The 25,203-nt window shown below is 42.1% G+C and overlaps 1 protein-coding gene across 1 annotated transcript in view; it reads left to right on the forward strand.

Moving 5' to 3' along the window:
• Positions 1–25,203, forward strand: part of Kcnmb2 (potassium calcium-activated channel subfamily M regulatory beta subunit 2) — a 257,987-nt gene that overhangs the window by 13,539 nt on the left and 219,245 nt on the right. The gene's annotated exons all lie outside the window — the stretch shown is intronic.

The raw sequence follows: 25,203 nt of genomic DNA on the forward strand, positions 1-25,203 counted from the left end.
GGCTTCCTTCCTCATTACTCAAAGCACCAAACACGTCTACAATGCAACTTTAAAGAAAAATAAGCACCTTTTGGTCTTTTTGGGCTATTTTTCTTACCCCCTGTGCTACTATTAAAAAAAAACAAAAACAAAAACACAATTAACCCCAAGGAAACCCTTGACTTAAGAGGGTCAGTGCTGTACTGATGTGGGGGTAACGGAGCCAGGAGAGGGCCCGCAATGGTCTTACTTCCACGCTGGAGACTTTTATCAGGCCAAGGCAAAGTGTTAAAAATAACTTACCCCACCGAGGCATTATTTGAAAGAAAGTGCCCAGGGACTTTAGGGTATTCCCAAGGTGCTTTGGGGGCATAGTGAGTCAAGAGTGGAGCAATGCCGTGAAGTAGGGTCACAGTGCACTGAACATTTTCTTACACAAAGGAAGGCCACAAACAGGAGCTGAGCGATTGGCAAAACCCCCTGGGGAGCCTTAGTATGGACAGGGTCCAGACATCAATGTCATCCAAGGCATTGACTATGTCAGCTGGCCTCTCTGTGCCTCGATTTCCTCCTGCGAAAAGTAGGGTCATGTCTGCCACAGAAGGCTCTGTGTGGGTTAAGGGAAGGTATGTGAGCTTAGTGGCCGACAATGTGGCTCACGGGTGTCTTTTACTGAGACGGTCGGGCTTGGCTGTTGTGTCAAAGGTTACAGAGTTCAACGAGGAAGGGCTTTGGAATTTGCAAGTTGGGGTCTTTGTTGATTCAGGGGCAGAGCTGGGGATGGTTTTCCACAAAATGGTTAGAAGCCCAAATGCAGCTGGCATGACAGTGAAGCACGGGGCAGGTGGCCGCATGGAGGCAGGCGACTCTTTCAGAGAAAACGATTGCCCCAAGGAACGAGAGAAAGCAATTGGCCAGGGGCCAATATGTACATGGAAGGGGTTCAGATTTTCCTTCAAGAGGCTGGCTGTGGCACTGAAGAGATGGCTTGGCAGCTAAGAGGATTTCCTGTGCAAGAGTGAGCAAACTGAGCTGCCTTTAAATCCATTCAACTCCAGCTCTGAGGGATCCGATGTCTTCTCCGAGCTGTGTATGCAAGCACACCGACACACAACACGCACACAAACACACAGAGACACACAAACACACACACAGGGAGACACACAAGATTAAATAAGTCTTTTAAAAAATATTTTTGAGAGGTTGGCAGTGAGGACCCCTTAGAATCTGTGCTGTGTAGATGGAACATGGATACCCTCTCAATCCATCCCGATGCTGCTATGCACATCAACACCTTTTATTTATTTCCCACTACTCTTCCAGCTGTGGGCTGGCTGTCCTCACTCCCAGTTATGGACAGAAAACTGAAGATAAAGCACACTGAAAGCTCGGAGCCCGAGTTTCTCACCTGCTCCCCTATCTCCAAATGGGCCGCACTGCTTGGCTTAGCTATGGACATATCACTCCTTCCTTTGGAACCAGAGTTATCGAGCTATGCATTTCCAGGGAGAACCAAGTAGCAAAACCCATGCAGAACTGTTTGTTTTTACATAATCACTTGCTAATAAGACCTCCCAAATACACACCATAGCACATGGCATCGGTCAACAGGCACTTGGCATGATACTAGCCACCCGTAGGGAATGTGCCGTCACTGCTCACTTAAGTTCAGATCAACCCTAATATCCCCATTTCTTGCCCTTGAAGAAGACAGACTCAGAAAGGGTGATGGTTTGCCCAAGCTTCACAGCCTGTTTGCAATGCTGTGGCAGTTCAAGCTCCCGTCACCTGTCCCTAAGACCCTGAAACATTACAAGGAATCCTTGCTGGTCATTCGGCATTACTTTCTGCTTGTAGCTCAGCAAGCATGCACACGATAGATGATCTAGAGATTTGAGCCATGATATCCCAAAAGGACCAAACTGACTCAATCTGCTTTTCTATGCATTAAAATCTCCCTCTCCCTCATTCCCTCTCTCCCTCCTTCCCTCCCTACCTCCCTCCCTTTCCTCCCTCTCCTCTCTCTCGCCCCCCTCTCTTTCTTTCTCTCCCTGCTAAGCAAATCCCCAACACCTCAAGAAGACACTAACCAGTTTTACAGGTTCATTATAATGGTGAATGTGAAGAGTGGTAGATTTAATGTCGTTCCCACCCTGAACTCTATTCTGAGGATGAGAAACAACAACAAAAGGCAAACAAGTGATGTGTTTTATAACAGGGTTCATATTTACAATTTTTCTTACTATATCAAGTTGTTTTTTTGATCTTTCTCTTCTTGTCTTTTGAAACAAATGATTCAGGGAGGATGAGTATTTGAACGACGGAGAGAGTCTTCTGCCACCAATCTCTAAGATGATTCCAACTGGAGAGTCATTTTTGGATAAAATACTAATCATATATTAATTGTGTTTGCCTGGTAGCCCCCATAACCTCGAATATCAAGGACACTATTCACATTCTGTACTTCTCATCTCTTTGGTTTTTTCAAGACAAGGTTTCTCTATGCAACCTTGGCTGTCCTAAAACTTAAATTGTAGACCAGACTGGCCTCAAACTTACAGAGATCTGCCTACCTGTGCCTCCCGAGCGCTAAGATCCAAGCCACCACATCCGACTAGATTATTCTTCCCTTGTTTTCAAGTCAGTTTGATTCCAAGTGCAGGACTGACTGTATCATCCCCCAGACCAGGTAGCACTCAGGATGCAGAGCATAGCTCTTTCTATACCTATCAGATATTTTTGTAGCTGCTCTAATTCAAGCAAATATAATAATCATCCTTCTTTTTGAGTTTTCTTTTAGTTATAGAAAATCAATCCCCTTTTGATCATGAAATGATTATAATTTATGTTCAAAAGTATTGGCCTGGTAAGCTCCACACTGAGAGTCACAGTAGTTAACTGGATTTGTGAGTCAACACCACAACCCTCTGACTGCCTTAGCGGTGCTGTTTGGAGTGGATCAGCGTTAGATGTCATCCGTGTTTCATAGATTTAATTGGACCCAAGGCCTTCTCACTGGTAGAGCTTTGATAAAGAGAAGCAGAAAAGACTGCCCTGTTTAGTCTATCCTGGTGAATACTGCGCTAATTCATATAAGCAGCGTCAAGAAAGCATTACAATGGAATTCCACCTGACCCTTCAACTAAAACTTGAACTTCTAAAACGTTCTCCATTTAAACCCACTAAAGATTTATGATAGACACATAAAATGTGAAGGAAGAAACATATTTCTTTGCTGCCCTACCTATGCACGCATTTGCATCATGTTGGAAAGTAAAATAAGAGTTTGGGACTGTTCTTGGTCTGGATGTTTTTACAAGATTTGATGAAATATATATATATATATATATATATATATATATATATATATATATATATATACACACACACTTATGTATGCATGTATGTATGTATGTATGTATGTATTGTCTATCTGAAGCAGGGTCTCACATAGCCCAGTCTAGATTTAAACTGATTATGTAGATGATGATGACCTTGAACTCTTGATCCTCCTACCTCTACTTCCTGATTTCAGATATGTGCTGCGTATCTAGCTTGATAAAAGGCTTTTTGAAAAGATGAAATAGATCCTAGAAAACATAGAGTTTTTGAACTACCTGCTAAAAACAGTCAGAGACAGGGACAAATGACTGAATACAAGGAAAGATGGGAACGAGAGAGCGCGAGAAAGAATCTTTGGCTCAGAATAGGAATGCCATCCATTACTAAGCACTCCCTGGTCAGCTTCAACTATTCTCTCCCTTCCTTCCTCTCTCCCTCCCCCCTTTCTCTTTTTCTCTCTTTGTCTTGTCTCTTTCTATTCCCTCTCTCTCTTTCTCTGTCTGTCTTTCTGCTTCTCTATCTATGTTTGTGTCTGTCTATGTTTCTCTCTCTTTCTCTCTGTCTTGTCTCTTTCTATTCCCTCTCTCTCTTTCTTCGTCTGTCTTTCTGCCTTTCTATCTATCTATCTATCTCTGTTTGTGTCTGTGTTTTTGCCTCTCTCTCATGAGTTCGTGGTATATGTGCACATGTAGAATTCAGAAGTCAGTGTTGGGTTACTTGTTCAGTCACACGCCACTTTATTTTTTACTATATTTTTATTATTTTTATTTTAATTAAAATATATCACTCCCCTACTCTTTTCTTCCCTGAAACCCTTCCCATGATGCTCCCTTACTCCTCAAATTGGTGGTCTCTTTTTCTTTATTAATCTTATATATATGCAAAAATATATAACAACGACTTGTTGAGTTTGTTGAGTGTGACTTGGGCATATAGGATTTCAGGGTTGACTACTGGTATTAGTCAACCAGTTAGGGGGCTCATCCCTAGCAGACCAAGTCCCTCTGCCTCAGCAGTCAGCAGTTGTGTGATATTCTTTGGGAGTGGGACCCCATGAGATTTCCCCATTCCATGCTAGCATATCTGTTGGTGTTATCATTGTTTGGATCTCATTGAGGCAGCCATATTGTTGAGATATCATGAATATAGCAGCACTGTCATCTCTAGGAGACACAATCTTACATCAAACTTCCTGGTCCTCTGGTTCTTACAGTCCTTCCATCTCTTCTTCCTTGATCTTCCCTGAGCGTCAGTTGTTGCATTGAAGAAGTTGTATTACAGATGTATCCAATGAGACTAGGCTCCCCACAATCAACTTATCTCTCCATTCATTTTGAATAACCAATTTCACTTGGCTGGCTGACCAGAGAACTCCTGAGAGTCTCCTGGCTCCACCTCCCCAGTGCTGAGATTATGGTCATATGCCCTTGCAGGTACTCATGACTGAATGGCAAGCACTTAATTGCTGAGCCATCTCTCCCCAGCTTCAAAGACACTAATGGTACTGTAGAACTGTTCAAATAGGTTTTTCAAAATTATCACCTCTAGGATAAATGAGGGCAAGCAGAGGGAAAAAAGGGCAGCAATCACTGAAAATCAATATAAAGCAGCCAGATTGCTTTAACAAAAACTCTTATACTTAATAATAACTCTTTTGACTACTGGTCTATGTATCAGGCGCTAGACAAAGCTCTCTACACGATTAGCTCATTTGTCATTGGATGACAAAACCCTAAGTAGGGTTGCTGTTTTGTTTTCCTAGAATGAGTTTGAGGTATGAAGATATTTCACAACTTGGCAAAAATAGAACAGTGATTCAAACTCAGGTTATCTAACCTCCATCCTAGACTTTGCATGCTTAATCTCTGGTACGAAGCTATTCCAAATATCTATGCCTGTAAAACAATGACCTTCAGAGAATATGGTTATGAGTAATTCCAGTGGAAGTCTAATAAGGATTCAGATCTGAAATCCTTGCCAGTCAAATCCTGAACTGGCCATTGTCACCGAAGCACCACATCTATTCCTCACGTGCTGTCCTAGGATGGGGATTAAAAGGAAGTGGAATTGAGAACGCTCATAATCATTCATATTTAAAGAGGAAAAATTTTTTCTTATCAGAATCATCTTGGACATTACCAGAAATGACAATTTCCCCCATTTCTTTCTGATGGAAGAACAAGTAACGTACTGAAAATCCATTTAACTCCACTTTTCAACTGCCAGTATTGGACTGCTGCCAATAGCAGCACATGCAATTTTGCTTCTCCTTAAAAATGAAGAACACAGCTTCATAGGACTTCTGTGAAATCAGTATAGCTTCTATTCATTGGTAGAGTGTTTGCCAAGCGTGCACAAAGTTCTGGAGCACACCCCCAGCATCACACAAAGCCACTGTGATACCAGCACTCGGGAAGTGGAGGCAGGGGGATCAGGTCTCCCCCAACTATGTAGGGAATTTAAGGCCAGCTTGCTCCATGAAGTTGCTTACAAATTTGTATCGATTTTTGTTCAGGAAAACACACTATCTAATATCCAAAAGCGCATGGGTGTGTGTAAAGGGTGTGGGCTCCTGCTTTCTGAAAACGACCCCTTTATGTGATAGAAACTATCTCTGAAGGACTTCACAAGGCTTCCAAGGGCATATGACTAAACCCCAGATCCTTGTCGTTTTAAGTGGAAGTTCTTAATGATGATACATTAATAATAAAAAGAGAGATGCTACTAATTATGGATTCATTGACCAGAAGGTGGCTCTCTAGAAGACAGTCTTTGCCACTGGAACAGACAAACCTGTCTGTCACTTGCTGCCAGGTGGACTTTGCAGCTGAGAGTTTTCATGGCAGTGAGAGTCAAAAACTTTAGATAAGAGAGTTCATTGACTTTGTTTATTTACTTGGTCCTAATTGTTTTATTTTCATGAGTGATTGTGTGCAAGTCTACATGTTCATTCATGTGTGTGTACATGTACATAAAGGTATGTGCAGATGTATGCCAGAGTTTGACTTCAACCATCTTCCTTAATCATTCTCTGCCTTAATTTTTGAGAAAGGGTTTCTCACTGAGTTGAACCATACTAGCTAACAAGGGTGGTCCAGAGATTCTCTTGCCTCTTCTTACCCAGGGTGAGGATACCAGGTGTACTTTGCCACACCCACGTTTTATGTGAGTTTTGGGGATCAAAACTCAAGTCCTCACACTTTCATGGAAAACACATACATACTAAACCATCTCCCCATACCAACTCTTTGAAAAGCCTTTTTATTTATTTATTTGTTGTTTGTGTCTTGTGCTAAAGACTGGACTTGGAGACTCATGAATGTTGAGTAAACTATCTAGGGATGAAGTATGCATTTCCAGTTCACAAAGATAAGGTAATTTTTGTTGCCCATGAAACTTTCTCCAGCCCAGGTTTTCCTTGCTAGTCAACCAATTCCCAGTGTGTGCCCCAAGATCTGGCAACATTGTGACTACTGTACACATTCCTGGGTGAGCCATGTCACCTTGAGTAAGTCACACAGTCTTACAACCATCAGTTTCTACACTTATTAAATGGATTCTCACAATTCAGCTCTTACAGCTGTGTTGGAAAGTCCTAACAAGGTGATATATGAAACATATATGCAGGTACAATGGGTAATTGATCAAAAGCAGTTATGAAAGCACCATGTGTGTTCACAAGCCTGTGTCAGCCATATGTTTCGTACTGAATAATCCTTCTTGTTCTCCCTAACCAAAATGTGTATTCAATGGAACAAATAGGGCTGGTAGATGGCTAAGTCCCTTGTTCTTGACACTCACTCCATCAACAAAAGTTTCCCATCGTCGACGCTGAGGGATTTGCAGTCATCAACTGAAAGGTAGAATGTGCCAAATTCCATACCCAAATCACAGTGTTTGTGTGCCCCAAGAATGGGAAAGCTAATTTGCCAGAGAGCTTGAGATAGTATCATGTAAGACTGGATATTTGGTTTTTGTTGTTGTTTGTTTTGTTTGGGGGGACAGGGTTTCTCTGTGTAACAGAGAGGAAAACGGTCCTGTGTGTATGTGTGTGTCTAGTGACCTGAAAAGAAAACCAAGTGTATGAGTCACTTTTGGGGCTCTGCCAAAATAACCTGAGATAAACAACTTAAAAGGAGTGGGGCGAGTCTAGCTTTGTGGATACAAACCGTAGACACTTTAGCTTGGACCAGCACAGGATGAAAGGGCATTCAGAGGAAAGCTGCTCACCTGGCAGCTGCCAGGAAACAGTGGGGATGGCAGGGCATATATATCCAAACCATGCTGCAGGGGACGACCTCCTCCCACTACCACCATCTCTTTGTAATGTCATCAAAGTACGAATCTATCAGTGTGTTAATCTACTGATAAGGTTAAAGTCCCTGGTACCCAGGCAGTTCCTAAAAACTCATCAGCTGTCACCTAAGGCTTTAACCCATTTAAGTCTTTGGAGGACATTTGAGATTCAAATCGTAAATTCCAAGAGAGCACGGACTTGTGGCTGTCAAGAGAACAGAGGACTTCACGGAGGTGACTGAGAAACAAACTGTCAAGCCCTGAAGGACGATAAGGATATTGAGATTTTTTTTTCACCTGGAAACAACAACCAAAGCCATCTCAGGACTTAACAGGAGTACATGTGAGAAGTGGGAGGGGAAAGACACACGAAGTCACAGCTTGAGAGATGATGGAAGGGGTCACTTGGATGATGATTAGAGAGTCCGTTCACCAGTTAGAAGGAAAGAGGCAATGAAGTGGATTAAAACTGAACACTCCACAACAGTGAATGAATGAACCAAAACTGCAACCTGGCACACTGGTTATCAGTTAATTCCCCTTTTAACCTAAGACTCGACCTGGCTCTCATCTGCCGAAATTCTGCATAGATGGGCACACGATTTTACCTGCTAGTTTTCTTTGGTGCTTTTATTGTATATTTAGGTATTAGAGTCATTTCCTTAGATCAAGTGGGCCTCAGACCAAGGCTGTGATGGATGACTGCTGCCGGAAACACACGTTCCTTCTTCTGAGACAAGGGCACAAAGGTATCGGCTTAAAGAAGGAAGAACAGGGCAAAAGAAGAGCAGAAATGTTTTGAAGGAAGAAGGGTGAGAGAACTCCCAGAGGGTGATTTCAGAGTAAGAGAGCAGAACAGACAGGTTAGAGTGGAAGGCCAGACAGAAATGCAAAATGTCTCCTGCAGCTCTGAACTGCTGAACAAAGAGCCGGGCGTGGGTCTTTCCTAGTCCGTGGGTCGCCCTAGATTTGGTCTCCAACATAGACCTTTTAAAGTGCGTTAGAGCAGAGATGGTCCTCTTCCCAACTGCTTTGGTTGGCACTCTCTGAAAAGATACAGCAAAGGGATCACTACCTTTTTGTTCCCCTTGGGAGAAAGAAAGAAATTTGTAATCAGAGAAGCCCCAAAAGAAGCAGTTACAGCATATCAGGAAATATGCTACGGTGGGTTATCGTGAGGAAGAGGTATGAGCGGTAGAGAGCTGTCTGTAAATGACTCTTAACTGGTCCATAGCAGATTCTCCAACTCTGTGCCCCCTGCTCCTCCCGCATAGGTGACAGAGGAACCGAGATTCCAAGAGGTCCTAGGACTTAGCCACCACCAAGGTAGCAAACACCACAGCACTTGTGAGAATTGCACCCACACCTGGGGCTCCCCCGACTCTGCCTTGGATCTCTTGCTCAGCTTTCTCATCAAAATGGCTGTATTTGCTCTGTGAGGATTAAGAAGAAAATATATACCATTATTATATTTTTTTTAGGTCTTTGCAAGGGAGTTGGGGAAATGTTCAGTTTCTTCATTGCTATTACTCTGTGGTCCAGATTGAATTATTGTATCTCTTAGGGTTTCTTATGAATAGTGTGAAGTTATCTATTTAAACCAAGACAATTCTAAATTGCCCACAGAATACACAGATAAAAAGTATAATAATTTAGCTGTTATACTCTGTCCATTGTTTGAAATCCAGACAGAAAAAGTCCTCAACCTAAACAAACAGCAAGGTGAAGCCTGTTAAAACCTCTAAAGACTTCCTATAGGAAATTATGAAGCAGTGTCAATAGAGGCAAGGCCAGGGAGTCTCCTGCCAGAAGCTGGTCCAGCTCTGGGAGATGAATGGGCAGATCATCTCTTTGGCCCTTTTCATTTCTGACTTTATCTCAGTTTTTGCCATCATTCTACTAAAGCTCTAAAAATAGTAAAAAAAAAAATGATGCAATAGATCATATCTTTAGAAGTTAGAAAGAACCTCAGTTTCAAATGCTTCTTCTAGAATGAAGTAAACGTTGTTGAATTGACTCTGATTCAGTGGGCATGTCACTTCCTTTGTTGGCTACACCCCGTCAGCTGCTATTTACTTTGGATGGTTGAATGCCCCGCTCCCCATCTCACAGCTCCGGGGAAAGCAAGGACAATAGTCACTGGATTTTTGGACCAATGTACCTGGACATCTTTCTTTTGTGTGCATCCTACTCTTGGACCACTGGAAGAGAGGGTAACGGCAGAGAGGAAGCAAGGAGAGACCACACTGAGTGGTGAGGGCAGCGCACACTGCATGTGAGCTGGAATCTCCCAGACACCTGTATTTTGCACACAGTCCTTCAGTTAGTGAGGCTACCGTTGCCACATACCCAGAAGCTGAAGAGAGCAGTATTGCTTTGCATATTTCAAGAATGGTCTAAAAGATGGAAAGTTATGGCGAGGGCAGTGTTTTGTCTCTGGATCTCTCTTTCAAAGTCAGAAGTGAGGGAATGCTTTTTGCATAAAGAAGAAAAAAGTAAGTAAGAAGTGATTTTTTTTTCATCTCTGAGTTTGATTTATGATGTCTTGACGATTCTCATATGTATTTTTTCAGATTTTAAAAATAGTATGGTATTTATTTGCAGGCCTCATATTCCAACTCAAAACACTGGTATCTTAAGTTTTTCTCAGCTTGTGAAATTCTCAATTATTTTACTGTCAGAATTTTCTCCCATTTGATAAATTTCTAAAAGAAGTTCTGTCTAGACATGTACCCAGAATTGGAAAAGAGACACAGGCACCTAGATGAATCGAGAAAGAAAACATTTTAACAATGTTTTTGTCAATAGATCTTTAGACATCACAAGTATTAATTATTCAAAACTGTGCTGGTCTCTACTCTGATTCAACACCCTAGTAATGGCCTCACAAACACCCAATAATGTCCTTATTGTTAATTATTCATGCACAGTGCTAGCCTTCATTCTGATTTTACACATGTGGGCATGATCTCACAAACATTTCATAAAAATCTTTAATTTTCCACAACTTATTTTTTTCTTCCTCCAAAAATTAGATTACAGCATTTTTGTGATGAGGAAACACATACAAATTCAAACTGACAGGAATCCATGGGTCCCTAATATTCAAGGATGCCCTGGGATACAACACTCACTTTATAAAATGATTATTAATGACCTGTCCACAGAACTACTTAAGGACCATTTCACTTCAAATTAGCCAGATTATGCAGACATAGTAAGGTCTAATATTCCTTCCAATTGAAAGAAACACACACACACACACACAGAGAGAGAGAGAGAGAGAGAGAGAGAGAGAGAGAGAGAGAGATTAAGAAAGACAGCGAGAGAGAATTGCAAAAAGAGGAAAATAAAAAAGACAGTGAGCAAGAGAGAAATTTGGCAAAGAATTGATGAAATTATTTCATGGTTTACAGAACCCCAAACGCTTCACTTTTTTCAACTCTGCACTGTTTATCTGAAGTCCTTTCTCTATGGGGTCAATATTAAAGCTACAGCATTGTACTGGCAACAAGGCAGGTGGGAGCCAAAGCAATTGACAACCGATCGGGATGTCTAGGGTTGAGAACCTTCCTGGTGAACAGGAAACACTGATAACCAAAGGCAAGAGGCTCCTATTTGGAGAACACCTCTTATAAGGCAAATAGCTCAAACTTAAACTGAAGCTAACACCATAGTGAAGCCACTACCATCTACAACTTAACTCAGGCTTTTGTAACAAAGCCAGAGTTGTTTTGTGGATGAGCAGGATCCCAATCCAATTTAGACGATTAGCCAGTAGCCAATCAAACCAATAGAGTGCGATAGGTTCTCTTCTTTGGGGCTTGTTTAGAGGTGCAGACCTCACTGGCATCAATGTCAGTAAGTGTGAACATTAGCCGACAGTTTTGTATCTGTCATGGATCAGGAATTTATGAAATGATTCTGTCATACCTTTGAAAATGTCTTTGAAATAACTTGATGAAGTAAGAGCTATTCCATCTTCAGATGTGCCCATTGAGACCTGAACAGTTACCTGCCCAAAAGAGTAGAGCTGGCAAATAGCACAACCAAGATGCAAACCCAGCACTGGCTGGCCTAGAATCAGCTCCTGTCCCCATGATACTGTCCTCTCATTAGGGACATCTTTGTGTCAGGCCCCCGATGGTCCTGGACACTCAAAAACTCACAGTAGAATGCCAATCTTCTGACACTAAAAACCACACTGTGCGTAGACTTGGAGTCCTCCCGACATGCAAGGTCAGAGCGTGGTGCCAAGCAATGTTTGAAAATGTACCTGTCAAACTGAATCCACACAGGCAGACTCTTTGTTCTGATAATTCATCATCTCTCTCTACTATGAAATTAAGTATGAATCCATAAAATTTAGTCATAAGGATAATGTTATTGAGCAAGAGCAAGATGGCATGATGAATAATAGATTTCAATCTATTAAGCCCAGAGCTGCAGCGACCGTTTAACAGGATAATGCGGGGATTATTATAGAATCTAAAGAGATTACTGTAAGTGGTGCATGATCCCTTTCCTATCCATCAAAGTAAAACAATGCAGAGGAGTGGGCCTTCGTGTGGATTTGCTGCTGTGTGAGAGCCGTGTGGAACTGTTGGCTATATTAGTTACAACACACACGCTCTGTTCTAAACAGCTCTATGCTGCCCAGCAAAAGCTAATCCATTTGACCTTAAATGTCCTCCTGGCTGGAAATGGGGGTGAGGTCAAACCAGACAGTGTCTTCAATCTGCCTAGTTCACAGACCAAGCTGTTAAAGGGTCGAAATGGACTCTATGTTCCTGCAATTGGAAATTCTCCCTTTACTTTCTTCCTTTAATGGAATTAAATTTTACATGGATGAGTGTTATGTTTGTGTGCCCTGTGAGAGCAATGTTCACAGGCTCTAGAAAAGGGAGTTGGATCCTCTGGAACTAGAATTACCAACAGTTGTGAGCTGCCATGTGAATTCTGGGAGTCAAACTCAGGTCCTCAGAAAGAACAGCCAGGGCTCTTCACCTCTGGGCTATCTCTCCAGTTATTTGTTTCCATAAATATATTGCAAAAAAGCTCCATGTCTGGATACCCAAAATATTCTTTATGTCAAAGACCAGTAGCTTTTGAGCTCGACTGGAGGGCAGATCTACGACACAATATGTGTGAGGCCAAAGGAAGGGTGCCAAGGACCCTAGCAGGAAAGTAAACATGGACTGGAGGGATGGGTGAGTGTGGAAAATACTTGCATTGCAAGCATAATGCCTGAGTTCAATTCACTACAGTCACATAAAAAGTTAATTGTGGCAGCTCATGCTTGTAATCTCAATGCTGGGGGACTGAAGCATGGAGGATAGATGGGATTTACTGACCAGCCAGTCTAGCCTACTTGGAAAGTTTAGGACAACTGAGAGACTCTGTTACCAAGACTGGCATATGGCAACTTAGAAACAATGCCTAATCTCTGGTTATCCTCTGGTCTCTAAACGTACACATATACATGTGAATGTAAAACTGCACTGCGCAAGTGCACACACACACACATCCGCATAATACACACACACAAATATATATATATATACATATATATATGTATATATACATGCCCACACATATGCACATGTGCAAACAGACACACACTCACACACAAATACACATATGCACATACACACATACTCAATGAAACTACCGTCTTTCCAAAACACCAGACCAGCCAAGACATGGCAGTGTCCATGGAGTCAAAGAAATGAAGCCACTTTCTGGAATTTTCTCATTGCACTCACAGCTTTAATGAAATTCCCTGAATTCAGTTATTCATTTTGATTACGATAAGACAAAAGCTAAAATACTACTACACAAACTTTCTACGGTTGCAATGAGAAAAAGTTCATGTGTGCATGTGGTACCTCTAACATCACAGTGAACAAGACAGCCCTAGTACTGGGCTCCACGTCTAACTCTCTCGTATCAGCTGTTGTCTTAACTAATGTGTCCTCTCTGGGTCTGAATTTCTTTGTCTATAAGAAAAGAAAATCAATGTAAAATTGTTGCCTAGCTCTAAAACAAGTGATCTCCTATGATAGGAGAAATGGGTTCTGCCGTTTGTAGCCGTTCCCTGCTTCTACAGTAGATAGCTCCTGAGAAGTAGACAATCTATTGTTCTCAGCGGTCATAAGTGTGGTCATTCTGTTGGTACAGCTAAGCCAGTATTAAATTGTCTCATATATTTAAAGGGGAGAGATTGGGAAATCCCTAGAGAGAGCATTCTGGAAATAAAGCTGTAGCTCATGAAGCTAAGTGCTAATGGTAAAAGGTGGAGTAAGAGGGAAGCGAAGACCCAAGAGCCATAGCTAAGAAAATGGAGTTTAGGGGATTCCATTAATCCTTTCTTTAGCTTCGGATTCTAAGCTCTCAATAAGCTGTACGCTCTCTGATGATGCTTGAGGGCAAGAGGAATTTTAGTCTGAAGATAACTATGATAATCTCTGATGATGCTTGAGGGCAAGAGGATTTTTATTCTGAAGATAACTATGACAATCTCTGATGATGCTTGAGGGCAAGAGGACTTCTATTCTGAAGATAACTATGATAATCTCTGATGATGCTTGAGGGCAAGAGGACTTTTATTCTGAAGATAACTATGATAATCTCTGATGATGCTTGAGGGCAAGAGGACTTCTATTCTGAAGATAACTATGATAATCTCTGATGATACTTGAGGGCAAGAGGACTTTTATTCTGAAGATAACTATGATAATCTCTGGTGATGCTTGAGGGCAAGAGGACTTTTATTCTAAAGATAACTATGATAATCCAGCCTCAGAGGCTTCACGGAGGGAGGCAAGGAGAAGTGCTGTGACCAACCAGTCTAAATTTGCAGGATTGATTGGCTAACATCATAGCCTGAAGGAGCCCCTGGCTGGGCTTTGGCAATCTGAAACCAGGGGTGACTGCATGCAGGGTCAATCCTGCCTGTGACACTTGACACATCTCTAATTCAGACACATTTAAAGATCAAACAGAAAAGCTGGAACCAAGGTGGTAAACAGGGCACCAGGAAGGGCAGGCTCTGTAGATTGTCTTTAAGTACTTCTGGTTTTTTTTTTTCCACTCAGAAAGAAAAGAAATTTAAAAGGTATGTGCCAACTAAACACATTAAGGGCTAGATTCTTTGAAAGAGGCATTAATGAATCAAAGCATGTTCAAGGGAGACTGGCTAAGTCATGAAACACCTACAGCCCTGCAGGAGGCGGGCCAACTGGCTCTGATGGTTCAGAGGATGTACAAAGGAGATATGAGGAATGTGGTGGTTGTGTTGAATGGTGTTTAAAGATTTTTTTATATGGAAAAGGCACCAGGGCGTTGTCTCTTAAGGGCGGGGAAGAAAAGTGAGACATACATCAAGGTAGAAATGAGGAAAAATTTGTAAAGTGCCCAGCATAGAGTAAGAGTTGTAGAACTGAGCATTAAGTAAAACTAAATGGACTTTGCATTTAGAGATGTCTACAGAATAGAGTTGTCACAATGCTGGTGACGGGAAGCGGACAATTGTGACCTAGGTGGGCAACAGTATTATGATGGACGGAGAATTCATTCAGCCCTGAACCATGTCAAATCCAGGCCCAGAAGGTTCCTTGAGCCAGCTGCAAAACTTGGGTTCAGTTCCACACACATCAAATGCTTGAAGGTCTTGATATGAGCTCCCTTCTCAAAAGATTCATCCTAGCCTTGACAGATCAATTAAGCCATATTGTGTGTTAAGTTCTGATCAAACTGAAGTATGGAAAAGGTAGTGTAGTCCTAAAAAGAAGGGTGATGTCCCAGGGAAGTGTCATGGAGCCCTGCAAAAACACAGGTGGAATACTGAAGACCATAGACACAGGATTTACAGGATGGGGTCATCTCACAGTGCATAAAGAGCACTTGCTGCACAAACACCAAGACCCGAGTTCAAATCCCAATGTGAAAAGTTGTCTGTAATCACATCTATACCTGCAACCCCAGCACTGTAGGGGCTGGGGACAGGAAGACATCAGTGACAGGCTCGAGGCTTAGTGAGAGGTCCTGCTGTTGCAAGGGATTGAAGCAAAGAGTGACAGAACTGTTCAACCCAAGTCCTACTCTGACAACTGTATGCACTCATGGACACAGGCACTCACAGGACACATGCACATGCATACACACACACACTCATACATACTCATTCACACATACACAGTCACTTTTACACACACTCACTCACACACACATTCACACATACACAGTCACATACATACACACACTCATTCACACATACACAGTCACTTATACACATATACACACTAATTCACATATACACAGTTACTTATACACACGTACTCAATCACATATACACAGTGTCACACACACTCACACACACTCACACACACACACTCATTCACACATACATGATCATTTATATACACACACTCACACTCATTCACATATACACAATCACTTATACACACACTCACACACACTCATTCACACATACACACTTAGACACACTCACACACTCATTTACACATACACAGTCACTTATACACACACTCACACACACACTCATTCTCGTATACACAGTCACTCATACACATACTCACACACTCATTCACACATACACAATCACTTATACACACACTCACACACACTCATTCACACATACACACTTATACACACTCACACACTCATTTACACATACACAGTCACTTATACACACACTCACACACTCATTCACACATACAGTCACTTATACACTCACACACACTCATACACAGTCACTTATGCACACACAAACTCACACTCTCTCTCACACACACAATTTAATTTTTGATGACAAGCTCTTCACAATGAGGTGATACGTACATGACTTCGGGGTTTACATATCTCTTGTTATCACATCACCACCTCCTCTTAGACCAAGCAGAGGCAGATACTTTCGTCTCAGATCATTCAAGCTAGATAGCTACATGTGAAACTCTAAAAGCCATAGAAATGAAGAATCATAGCAGAAGGCATAGGGTAGTGGCATCTGTCCCAAAAGAACAATGACCACCGTAAGACAGAAAGTGCCGTACTGATGTGGGTCTGAGTAACACTGTCTAAGAACAACACGTACAATCCACTAGAAGCACAGGGGTGAGGAAGGGCCACTGGCGACTGAGCAGTGCAGGAGGGCAGTTGGAACAGGGAAGGGTGGGACAAATACTAATTAAGCAGCTAGTTTGGTGTATCCAGGTGTTAGATAATTTACACGGGTCACCTCGGCTAATCGTCCTCTTGAGAACAAAGAAAATAAAGCATCCCCATTGTTTACCCAAGAAAATTAGGGTGATGTTTAATACATTCGCTCAGTCGCCATATGGGAAAGGACTATAGAAATGGATAACTATTTTGAGAAGTCATCAAAAGAATCTCTCAGAATTTTTTCAAGACCAAAATGATTGCGTTAGCAAGTCACTTTGTAGTCAGTGACTCCCCAGAAATGCTTTCTCTAGTGTGCAGGAAAATCATGTTCCTTTTGCCTCATAGCTGTACTATGACAATATTAAAAACTAAGAGCCAACCCAGGCATCTTCTTACAAAATAACTTAGAATTAATCTAAATTCTAAATTAGTCGGAAGGAAATAAAAATGGTGAAAAGTGTGAAATTAATTTTCAAGTACCTTGGAAATACATCCCCTTTTCTTAAATTTCTATTACTGTCGGTTTTGTGTCAAATGGGAAGGATTTCATGAGATTCTCACCCAAGTTTATCATGCTAGACTCTTTGAGTGTGAACAAGTAATGTACAAAATAGTAAGAATAGCTTCCAATTTACAAAATACATGTTAATATTATCAAATGTTAATCTCTATGGAAAGGTCTAGAACATGGCAGCTACTTTATACCACTAGCTTGTAAAAAGTAGGAAGTAAGGGCTGGGGTGGAAGAAACCTCTTCCCACTGCCTGCTCTTTCTTTTTCATTAAACTATTTCAAATCACTTGGCACCATTCCATTAAAAAAAAAAAGACAAATATGGAAAAGTTCAGTGAATCCTAAGTCACACAAACCGCCACTGGCTGTTCCAGTTCACCCCAGTTTCTGTAGTGCAAAATGCCTCTGAGTTTACCCTTGGGGAGTGTCCTCCCAAAAGGAGCTCACTCTGTCAAGAGGCGGGCATAAGGCACAGCAGAATCACGCCAGGAGAAAAGAGAGAGCTTTCTGAGGAAAATCAATGGTGGCATGGCTGGAGGCCACCTCGGCAGCACCCACACTTCTGCCCAGGAGTAAACGTGCATCTGCAGACACAAGGACAGCATGTTCTCTCGAGAAACTGCGGCTCTCCCAAGCATCCTGTGTAGTGAACCAGGCAGACTCAGTGAAGCACACAGGGTTGTCACTGATAAGACCGCTTCCATGTCCTCTAACGCTGGGCCTCTGTTTCCAAAGTCAAACCATTCGGGTCTCCCCTGGCTTGTTAGGACTCTTGTAAATCATGATCTCACACTGTGAGTCTCTCAACAAGCAGAAGATTGGGGTTTTGGAGATACTGTAATATTTGGTAACATTTCATTATAATTATTAATGAGGTCCACAATCCTGAAACAAGGTAATCAGGACAGAGTAGAATATGATTATAAGAAATTCAAAAAATATGTCCAAAGCCCTGAGAATACTGAAAATGGAAAAATTAAGCAAAGTGATAAAGAATTATCTCTTTGAAGCAGAGCAGATTCCTGCTGGTAGAGGGGAGGCAAGAATAATTTGAACCATCCAAAGACACTTAAAATCTTCTTAATTCTCCCATTCTCTTACATACATTTTCCAAGTGTATAGAAATAATAATATATGAAGTCTCTCAAACCACCCAAAGCAAATTTATCAGTGCCCTTTTCAAGGTTATAAAACAATGTTTGGTTTGTCTGTCTCCTAAAAAGGCAAGATAAAATAATACTTAAAACACACAATAAAGAGAATTAATTCTCTGTTGAAATGGCTATATGTCTAAAATTAAATTAATTCGTATCTGCAGATATCAGGGCTCACTGCATCTTAACAGGCAGCCTATGGCTTCACCATGCAAAGGCACACATGCACATACACAATGGTACACATGCACTCTGTGCACCACCTCTTGACAATTTTATTTTTATATTATGTACATGCATGCTCTGCCTACGTGTATTTCTGTGAACCACATCTGTTCCTCATGTCTGTAAAGGATCCCCTGTTGTGGGCCACCATGTGAGTCCTGGGAACTGAACCCAGGTCCTCTGGAGAAGCAGACAGTATTCTTAACCACCAATCCATCTTTCCAGCTCTACCTACTTGGTGATTTTAGCTCAAAGAAAATTTGAATGGACTGTTCCAAGAAAGTCATTGAGAACCATAACTCTGAAACCAAACCAGATCAAGTCAGACTATCCCTTCATAAATCAGACACATCCAGTCTCCTTACAGAAAATGGCTTTTTTTTTCTTCCTGTTTCTAACTCAAACTCAGAGAGGTGTTGGGTGCATTTACACTGCATGCTTGGGCTTGAACCCAGAACTTCACCTTGCCACGGAATTACAGCGCAGTCACTTTGGGGCTGTGTTTTAAAACAAGCAAGCATCAAGATCCATACTTGTACTTTTCATTTACGTAAATATCTAAAACTCCGTGTGAATTTTACTCAGATGGGGATATTTGAACAAAACACCATTAAGAATATGTTTACAATGCAAACTTTACAAAATGTGTAGTCACATCCCACAAATTAGTCGGCTAATGGCTCCAGGGGAACCATCACAACAGAACACGCCGGTGTGGCAGGAATGAGAAGCTTTCACTTAGAGATAAACTCTCTATGCGCCACGGCTTCAGGTGTGGGGGCTGCATAATAATAAGTAATCACATGAACTAATGAGATGGTGCCCCCCCTCCTTCTGACCCTCTATGGAAGTGCTGAAACGAGCTCCCAACCTGCACATTGCAACTCCATCAGAGACATCCTCAAGACAGCACAAACCTCAGCTTTTTCATTTTCATTTTTTTTCTCTCAATATTTGGACAGAAACAGAAGGTCACCATAAGCGGAGTTCCTGAGCTGGCCTATGGGTGAACGCACATCTGTGTATGGATGTTTGTGTCTAAGCAGCTCATATAAGATGGTGTGTTAATAGCTATTGCAGTGTGTGACCAAAATGCTTCCTGTGGATGTGTTCAATTGGTAGAGTACCTGGCCAGCGTGGGTGGAGTCCTGGGTTTAGACCCCAGCCCTGCATAAAGCAGACGTGGTGGCCACACTCCTGTAATGGTAGCACTCAGGTACAGGCAAGCAGAGCAGAACTGATAGCATGATGTGTGTGTGTGTGTGTGTGTGTGTGTGTGTGTGTGTGTGTGTGTGTGTGTAACGGCGTAAACGAATGCAGACAGATTGTAAAAATCTATATATCTATAGCTTTAATGTAGAAATAGACTTACAGAACCACCGTTCCCGCGGAGACCAGGAAAGCAGAAAAGGGGCGGCTGGGAGCACACTTGCCAAATTTATAGGCCAACATTAGCCCAAGGCGAACACGCCCCCTAAGGGGCAGGACTTATCCCTACGTGTGTGTGTGTGTGTGTGTGTGTGTGTGTGTGTGTGAGACTTAGATGCTGTGGTCCAGCTACTACAACAATGCCTGTCCCCTGCCTGACAGGAAGTCTAAGAATCCAGTAGTTGTTTAGTCAATGATACTAAAAGTCTCAGTTGCTCTTCTGTATACCTGGGAATCCCAAAGAGTCAGGCTCCAGTGCCGCTGGAGGAATAGGCTTGCCAGGGAGAGTGGGGATAAGCTAGCAGAAAACAAGCCATTCTTCTTCCATGTCCTTTCTGTAGGCTGCCACGGAAGGTGTGGTCCAGATCTAGGGTTGGTCTCTGACCTCAACAATCCACACTCAAGGTTTGTCTTCTGGCTTCAAATGATCTGGGCTTAAGATCCAAAATTCCCTCACTGGTAAGCCTAGATGCTTGTGTTTTAGTTAAATCCAGATGTGGTCAAGTTGACATCCTAGAATAGCCATGAAAGCTGTATAGTAAGTTTGAGGACAGTCTGGGGTACAGGCGACTCTGTCTCAAAATGCATTCATTTATCCCATTTAATTAAAGGAAAAATCAAAGCAGGAGCTGGAGAATGCTCAGTGGTTAAGCCCACTGGCTGCTCTTCCAGAGGACCAGAGTTTGATTCCCAATACCCCTAGTGCAACTCCTGTTTCAGGGGATCTGATGTCCTCCATGGGCCCTGCAGGCAAAATACTCATATACATTAAAAACAACAGCAACCTGATTTATTTTATCACAGTTCTAGAAGTTTCAGTCAGTCACAAGAGGGAAAGGAGGGTGTGATTCATGGATGGAAAGCATGAGGCAAAAGCTGTTTACATCAAAAAAGACCAGGAAGTCGAGACACATAGATGTACATACGGTGAAGCTGGGATCTGGTGGGCTGTGACTTAGAACCTAAGCATGTTTACCGGGCACAACAGAGGGCAGGTTAGCTGCTCTCCATAGGTGGTCTCTGAAGGGAGCAGTCTCGGGCTGGAAACACTCTGGAGGAGGAAGCCTTGTTTGCTAAATTTTTACATACACTGAGCTACACCTCATAAATACTCATATTTGGACTCCCCAGAAAGCTTTTCCATTTCTCTTCTGGCCCATATGGGTAACGGCTTGCCAACTTGTCCCATGGAGTCCAAGCCTCGGAGTCCCTGGCATGGCTGTGTCCACGTCATAATACACACTGACTCAGGACTTTAGTCACTCCAGGCTTTCTCCGATCCCCACAGAAATGTGCTTTTTGTTTTTTGTTTTTGTTTTTTAGACTTTTCTGCTTATCTACTTGACCTCAGACACACAATATCTACCTCCAAAATATACATTAGTAAGCAGCAATTGTCTTAGTTTCCTTCTTGTAGAGGTAATTCAATGACTTGACAGAAGTATTTCAGGGGTCAGGCTTTGTTCTAGTTCACAGTTGAAGGGAACATCCAGTCATAGCAGCAGGATCAGGGTGGCGGGAACTCTCAAGTGGCTGGTGAGTCACCTTGCTTCCACAAGCAAGAAGCAGAGAGTGATGGATATTTGTGCTCAGCTCACTGCCCTGGCTTAAGCAGCCCAGGATCCCAGCCCAAGGCACAGTGCCATCTACATTCTCACCTGGACTAACCTAAGCTGCATCGCCCTCACACTAGAGTCTTTTGCAAGTGTACCTGTAGTTTTGTCTCCTAGGTGGGTCTAGATCCTGTCAAGTTGATGACTTGCACACTTGGCAGAACTGGAAAATATAAATGTGGAATTTCAGGGGTTGTTTCTGGTTGTTTTAAGTAGTATTGGGCCTGAATCATGGTTCTTATATGTTAGACAAGAGCTCTACCGCTGAGATTGTTTTTCTGAGCTAGGTTTTCACTCTGCAGCCCATTCTGGCCTTGGACTTGCAATCTTCCTGTCTACATTTCCTGATAATTGGGATTATAGGCACATACCATTATACAAGGCTCAGAGAATTTTTTTAAAATTAGACAGGAGAGGGAAAGAAGGAGAACATAAAATAGAAAGGGAGAAAGTTATACAGGGATGGAGGAAAATAGGGACTCTGGTTCAAAATAATTGAGTTTTTGTATTACTCAGAAGATTTCTAGAAGTAAATGACAGAAATAGAATTTAAATATATCCAAGCAAAGGAAAATACACTGGCTGATAGAAACAGTGTAAAGAGCTTCCTACTCTTGGCATATAGCTAAGTCTAGTTAGTCAGATTTATTTTCTCTTTTCACTATGTGGCTCTTTAGCCTTTGGAACACTTCTATCTTTCCAGAAGATTGTCTGCCTATGGTAGGATGCATTCTGGGTAGCCCATCAGAAGCTCCAGATTTGTGTTGACTTTGACATCCAAAAGACAGAGGAATGACCTTTCCTAACATCTACATGTTCACACTAACAGGGTTTTAAGTGACCCTACTGACATCTGATCATGGTGATCAATTACGCCCTCAGAATAGCTCATTCTGATTTGCTCCCCTTATTCTATTTATTCTATGGGGGTGTGATATCTCAGAAGTGTCCTGTGATGGTGGACTTGGAATGGGTTGGTAAGAGGAAGGTCAATTTCAAAGTAAAGGGTACAGAAGAGACAAAATAGTAGCTATCACCTCCAGTCCCCTATTGTAAATTTCCATTATATGTTCTGCTAGCTCCTCCTTACTCTGAGGTCATGTTATCTCAGTTGCTCACACACCCCAGGACTCAGGGTCTAAATACCCGCAGAGTAAGAAAATACTTTCTCACAACATGGTGCATGAAACACAATACACACTCATTTAAAATAACAACTTACACAAAGCCACCTTTCATAAACTGTTAAGAGGAATCATGTGAGTCTCGAAAAACCAAAAAAAAAAAATTTACAGAACTAGAGTGCGCTGTCTCTGACTTTCTTCCAGTTTGAAAACATCAACACGGCCCCAAAATTCAGCCATCCTAAGTGACAAGGGCTGTACCAGCCAAGACTTCAGCCCTTGCATCCTTCAGTGCACATCTTCAATTGCATTCTCTCCTCATTCACGAAGGACTAAAGATAAAACTTTAAAATTCCTGGTAATACCTTAAAACAGAGCTCCTGACACCCAGGTGGAACCCTCATCCACCTATGTCGCATGGTGCAGCAGAGCAGGGAAGAGGCCATGCTGCTGGTTATCATGTGATCTTCTCTGCTGTGACTCCCACCCCCCCCCCGCCCCCACCACGCCCCCGCCAATGACACTGACTCCAGCAACTTCAGGGTTCCTTGCAATCAGTTCAGCCTTTCACCTGTTTGTCTAAAATTCCATTTCTAAGCCAATTCTCAAAATGTTCTTATTACCATGACTTTGCAATTAAATTGGAAAGAGAAGTCATTAGCAATAATAAAACTGGGAGGAAGATGGTGTTTTAATACATGTTTCTTATCACTCACAGTGTCCTGCAGTCAAAATTACCCCTTAGAATGTGTTTTACTTAAACTGAAAAATGGCATGGTAAGTGAACAAAATGTGAATATATTCAAGACAAGATAAGAACAAAGGTTGTATTGTGAAAAGGAAGACTATGACAATAGCAGCTCATTTCCACGCTTTCCCCGCAGTGACCGGTGCCAACGACAGGGCCATTTCACATCTGTGAAAGTAAGTTTTCTTTGTGAATAACTCGGTGTGACAAAGCCTTCTCCCCCAGTGTCACCACGTAGTTGTCACCTGCTGTTGCAGAGAGAGAAGGAAGCATGAAAACTTGATTCTAGAGCAAAGAGGAACTGGGAAAATGAGGAAATCTGGCAGCTACAACAACATGTCACAAAAATAATGACAGAAAACACAAAGCGTTCTACTTCAAAAGGAGAAGGAGGACACAGAATCACTGGGGTCTGGTAGGAAGGAAATGAGCTTTGGCCAAGAATGTGAGCCCCTGTTTTATAGTACTGTGCCGTATGGGATCAACTCCAGGTCCTGTGTACATGAGGCAAGAGCTCGTCCCTGGAGCTGCCTCCCAGTCTAACTCATAAGTTGTACTAAAGTCTACCTACATTGCTTCATAGAGCATAACCATCCAACCAAGTAATGACACCAAAATGATATTTTCATCACTTTGCCAATTGGGAAACTGAGATTTAGACTTTGAAGCAGTTTTCCCAGGAGAGCACTGCTATCCATCTTCTGGTTCAAACATTGTGTTCTGTTTCCACAGCTACTCCATTTCCTTCCCCAGATTAACCACATTCTTTCAGAATTCTAGAATGCAGCATGCCTTTAGAAAGACCCTCTGGTCTATTTTACTGGTTTTGTTTTTACCTCGTCCCATTTCTACATGCTCCACTTGTGATATTAATCCTCAGCCACTTACTCTGTAGCCCAGTCTTATCTAGAGTGTGATGCCGTCTAACGCTTCATTACTGAGGATCCAAGTTATGTTTGTGAAATAAAGCAGCCAAAGTCATATCTTAGGCTCGTTAGTTAATAGTGGTTGTAAGAATTGACAAGCATGCCATTCAGTGAAGTGTCTGCCTAGAGCCAGAAGCATTGATTGAACACAGTTCAAAATGGGTGGGAACTAAGGAAGGAGTTTTATTGGTGAATAAGCATGAAAGATTTCAATCAGTTTGCAATTCAGTCATAAAAACAATCAAGATCTAACACAACGCACCATTCCAGTTCATCTTCCAGGGGTGGGGGAGAGGGCTTCAGGTCTCTGGTCCTCATTCCATAAATACTTACCCCAAGGTCATTACTTCAACCACCCTGAAAATATAGACAAGTGGTTCTTGACCTGTGGATAGTGACCCATTAAGGGTCAAACAACCCATTCACAGAGGTTGCCTAAGACTATCAGGAAGCACAGATATTTGCATTATGATTCATAACAATAGCAAAACTACAGTTATGAAGTATTAATGAAAGTAATTTTATGGCTGGGGGTCAGCACAACATCAGGAACTGTAGTAAAGGGGTTGCAGCTTTAGGAAGGTTTAGAACCGCTGGTGTAGACCAGTAATTTCAATTCAGGACGTTGGACAGCGCACTGGCTTAATGAAAAAAAGAGAGCCATCTGCTGGC

This window comes from Microtus oregoni, unplaced genomic scaffold (assembly GCF_018167655.1).
Source record: "Microtus oregoni isolate MIOR12 unplaced genomic scaffold, Mior012 000010F_ref0000083, whole genome shotgun sequence".
NCBI classification, from domain to species: domain Eukaryota; kingdom Metazoa; phylum Chordata; class Mammalia; order Rodentia; family Cricetidae; genus Microtus; species Microtus oregoni.